Raw genomic sequence first — 5456 nt, forward strand, 5'->3', positions numbered from 1 at the left:
AATCAGATTACATGGAGAGGGGGGACCTGATCCTAGATCATAATGAATCAGATTACATGGAGAGAGGGGGACCTGATCCTAGATCATAATGAATCAGATTACATGGAGAGGGGGGACCTGATCCTAGATCATCATGAATCAGATTACATGGAGAGGGGGGACCTGATCCTAGATCATAATGAATCAGATTACATGGAGAGGGGGACCTGATCCTAGATCATAATGAATCAGATTACATGGAGAGGAGGGACCTGATCCTATATCATAATGAATCAGATTACATAGACAGGGGGACCTGATCCTGATTCAGCACTCCTCCTTTGAGACACTGCCTTTATGAATAAGGAATGCTGTTGTAAAGTCTAGTTACAGCAGGTGTTTACTGCCATCTAGTGGAAGATACCAATAAAACACTCTATTATCAGGGTGGGGAGACGGCTGAGTGCAGGATCCATGGTGAGATGACAAAAGAGGAAAACACACTATATGGAGAGAAGTACAAATAAAGTATTTCTGAACAATAAAGAACAGATTAAGATAATGAATACCTGGAATTACATATTATTACTAGTTAGTAGATCTCTTCTGTCATCATTATTTAACCATACACCGGTGACGTCAGAAGGGACGTGATTTCCTCATATGAAAGTGAAAGTAACTGTGTAGTCTACACCGTTACAAAATGACTGTAGAAAATGTAGCGCACATTTCTCTGCAACATTAGAAGTAGGATAAATGTGTTGATTTGAAGGACAGACGTACAGACTCTGGTAAGTCTTGGCTACATATAACTATTATAAAGTTAGGTCGTAGTCAGACATTCAATAGACAGAGTAGGCTTGAGATATGATTCTTTATCATGCTGACCAACCTGGGCCCGTTTTCCACGATGGAATTTAGGCTTAACGCTGGAAACGCATAAGAAGTGGTAAACGATAATTAACAAAATACAAAGTTGAGTAAACGCTATTTTACAAATAAAAAGGTGCTTAAGCGCGTTTACGTGGGTTTACCCTCCACTACATCCCCGTTGATGTGGTGTGCAGCGTAGAGTGTATAGTCATTTAGTCTCTATAGACCAGGTGGCCAGTTGGTGAGAAACTGTTCAGATGGGGTGGTTTAGACCACTGCACCACCCAGGAGGTGACTGAAAGTAAATATGTGATTTTGTACAGGATCCATTTTGAGATGACAGAGCAGAAAACACTATATGGACAATACTGACAAATAAAGTAAGTATTTATGAACAATAATTCATTCTAAATGACAGAGTATGTGAATGAATACCTGGAATGAGATATTACTAGTTAGAAGAACTGTTGAGCTGACTTGCTGACAGCAGTTTTCAAAGTGGAAACTAATCAGTAGGTCTACATGTTATCAGTAAAACGTCTGGTAAAGATGGTGGAGGAGCTTTTACATTATATGGTTTAATGTTTATCTCAGGGTTTCTCATCCTTTGGTTCTTATCCAGCACGTACACACCTTACAGGGGAAAAACACAACTAAACCTGATTTCCAGTAAATTATAAGTTTAGCTAAAATAATGTAAGAGAGATGTCTTGAAGAAGGACTATAACATTTTTTAAGCAAGATTCAGAACAGTGTCACGTTACTGCTGTCTCATGTAACTGACTGTTAGCTCCACCCTCTGGTTACTGTTGTTATGTGAAGGGTGACTCCTTGACTACAGTTGAAACTGACTGTTAGCTCCACCCTCTGGTTACTGTTGTTATGTGAAGGGTGACTCCTTGACTACAGTTGAAACTGACTGTTAGCTCCACCCTCTGGTTACTGTTGTTATGTGAAGGGTGACTCCTTGACTACAGTTGAAACTGACTGTTAGCTCCACCCTCTGGTTACTGTTGTTATGTGAAGGGTGACTCCTTGACTACAGTTGAAACTGACTGTTAGCCCCACCCTCTGGTTACTGTTGTTATATGAAGGGTGACACCTTGACTACAGTTGAAACTGACTGTTAGCTCCACCCTCTGGTTACTGTTGTTATATGAAGGGTGACACCTTGACTACAGTTGAAACTGACTGTTAGCTCCACCCTCTGGTTACTGTTGTTATGTGAAGGGTGACACCTTGACTACAGTTGAAACTGACTGTTAGCTCCACCCTCTGGTTACTGTTGTTATATGAAGGGTGACACCTTGACTACAGTTGAAACTGACTGTTAGCTCCACCCTCTGGTTACTGTTGTTATGTGAAGGGTGACACCTTGACTACAGTTGAAACTGACTGTTAGCTCCACCCTCTGGTTACTGTTGTTATGTGAAGGGTGACTCCTTGACTACAGTTGAAACTGACTGTTAGCTCCACCCTCTGGTTACTGTTGTTATATGAAGGGTGACACCTTGACTACAGTTGAAACTGACTGTTAGCTCCACCCTCTGGTTACTGTTGTTATATGAAGGGTGACACCTTGACTACAGTTGAAACTGACTGTTAGCTCCACCCTCTGGTTACTGTTGTTATATGAAGGGTGACTCCTTGACTACAGTTGAAACTGAATATAAGAAAGTATCTGTACAGGGTCATTTTGAGATGACAGAGCAGCTCATAGTTTAACCTCTAAACTGCAACTCAGTTTCCAAGTAAAGTGAGTATTTCAGGTTAATAATGTAGAATAAAGTAGAGGGAACATTTGGAATCCACTAAACTAGTGTAGGAGTTCTGCTGAGTCATTCCTACCATGTGGTGCCTTTTCTGTCCCCGGGAAATATCAGTTCTTATTTAGTGTAAAATGTGGATTCAAAAAGGCTTTAAATATCAGGTGTCCTTTACCTTATAAACACCAAAATATGGATCCTGAAAGGGAATGTTATGCATTTTAACACTTTTTGTCAGAAGATGTAGGCGTTTTTGTCCCCAGGTGTTATTTATCAACTTCTACAATAAATATAAGCCATAAAATAACAAAATGTTAAACTATTTCTCCATTATTTTATAGTCCTAGTTGAAGTCCCTTTCATCAACTACTTTTTTCTTGATTATTGTATTTATTATCTATCCATAGGGGAAGCCTGGGAACTGAAATGTCTGAGCTTTTTCAACAGTCTGACTGTGAACATCTGTACCAAAACCAAATGAAGGGAGACATAGATATGATTAAAAAACAACTGTTGATCCAACATGAAAATAAAATGGGTGGAGGAGATGAATCATAAACCCAAATTGAGAACATTTAGTTTGATTCAGGGTGAATTGGTGTGTGAGAGATATATTATGTATAACAGGTAAGATCAGGGATATTGTCTCTGCGTATTGAAACAGGTAAGATCAGGGATATTGTCTCTGTGTATTGAAACAGGTAAGATCAGGGATATTGTCTCTGAGTATTGAAACAGGTCAGATCAGGGATATTGCCTCTGCGTATTGAAACAGGTAAGATCAGGGATATTGTCTCTGAGTATTGAAACAGGTTAGATCAGGGATATTTCCTCTGCGTATTGAAACAGGCCAGATCAGGGATATTGTCTCTGAGTATTGAAACAGGTCAGTATTGTGGTGAAATGGAAGAGGAAAGACTATGTAACTATTGTGACTTCAACGAAATAGAGAATGAAACTGATTTAATCCTCTATTTCCTTTTCTACCACGATATACGCTTGCTCTTATTCCAGAAAGACCACCAGATATACCCTGGCAGTATGTGATGAGTGATGAGGAGAAATTGAAATGTTTTTTTTGTCCATTGTGTATTTCCGTTTGTGGAATATTTAGATAAATCCTGGAATATAAGAAAAATGTTTACCTATAATTAAATTGTAAAAATATTTAGCTTCTGCGTGGTAAATGGTACATGTGTATATAGATTGTGTATAGACTTGTCTCCCATATGAGTCTTCTATGTGGTAAATGGTATGTGTATATATAGATTGTGTATAGACTTGTCTCCCATATGAGTCTTCTATGTGGTAAATGGTATGTGTATATATAGATTGTGTATAGGCTTGTCTCCCATATGAGTCTTCTATGTGGTAAATGGTATGTGTATATAGATTGTGTATAGACTTGTCTCCCATATGAATCTTCTATGTGGTAAATGGTACATGTGTGTATATAGATTGTGTATAGACTTGTCTCCCATATTAATCTTCTCTTTGTGTCAGACTGGGTTCAAATTCCTTCTGTTTATTTTTTTCTGTATTTATTTATCTGTATATGTTATGTATGTATATATATACAGTGTGTATGTATGTATGTGTATATATACAGTGTGTATATATGTATGTATGTGCATATATACAGTGTGTGTGTATGTATGTGTATATATACAGTGTGTATGTATGTATGTATGTGATGTGTATATATACAGTGTGTGTATGTGTGTATATTATTGTTCTGCTCTAGGGATATAATTATTGTTTGCATCACCTTATTTACTATTATGTATTGATTTTTACCTTATTGTTTTCATTCTTCATGTGATGCTCAATGCAGAGAGCACTGAAGAGGAATTATCATTTAATTACCACAGTCAATTATTGTAATGTTTGTTTATGTGGCAATTAACCCCATAAGGGATGGGTTGCCAGTTGGCGATTTGACACGGAAATAAAATATCATTCATTCATTTGTTCATTCATATTATTTAATTTAAGTTTTTCTGTGTCCCCCTAATATCACTTTCCACCCTGTTAGTTTGTTGTAATTCCTAGAGCAACACGTAGAACACCAGCTTGTTTGTACAAGTCACAGTTTACAATAGAGAGGTATCATAATAGTTTGTTGGCCAAACCGGGATGTCTCATAGTCTGACAAACACCACTCTAGCTCTGACAACTAGATCATAATGAATCAGATTACATGGAGAGGGGGGACCTGATCCTAGATCATAATGAATCAGATTACATGGAGAGGAGGGACCTGATCCTAGATCATAATGAATCAGATTACATGGAGAGTGGGGACCTGATCCTAGATCATAATTAATCAGATTACATGGAGAGGGGGGCCCGATCCTAGATCATAATGAATCAGATTACATGGAGAGGAGGGGACCTGATCCTAGATCATAATGAATCAGATTACATGGAGAAGGGGACCTGATCCTAGATCATAATGAATCAGATTACATGGAGAGGGAGGACCTGATCCTAGATCAGCTCTGAGACACTTCCTTTACGAATTAGGCCCCAGGAGTCACCAGGACCAACTTTAAATTGCTCTGGATAAGAGCGTCTGCTCAATGACTAAAATGTAAAATGAGTCACCAGGACAGGCATTGACAGGACGGTCACAGCCACACGTTCACTGGTGAGGTAGGACACAAGATAACTGTTAGATAGGAACAACAGTAATGATACATGGTGAGGTAGGACACAAGATAACTGTTAGATAGGAACAACAGTAATGATACATGGTTAGGTAGGACACAAGATAACTGTTAGATAGGAACAACAGTAATGATACATGGTTAGGTAGGATACAAGATAACTGTTAGA

General features: G+C 38.4%; 1 long non-coding RNA gene across 1 annotated transcript; it reads left to right on the top strand.

The window, feature by feature from the left end:
* The first annotated feature begins 290 nt into the window (after nucleotides 1-290).
* On the top strand, nucleotides 291-4597 carry LOC145867211 (uncharacterized). The gene is made up of 2 exons (XR_014383263.1): nucleotides 291-1232; nucleotides 3026-4597. It is a non-coding gene; the product is annotated as an uncharacterized LOC145867211 (long non-coding RNA).
* The last annotated feature ends 859 nt before the right edge of the window (nucleotides 4598-5456 follow it).

This window comes from Salmo salar, unplaced genomic scaffold, assembly GCF_965601325.2.
Source record: "Salmo salar unplaced genomic scaffold, fSalSal1 ptg000221l, whole genome shotgun sequence".
NCBI lineage: Eukaryota > Metazoa > Chordata > Actinopteri > Salmoniformes > Salmonidae > Salmo > Salmo salar.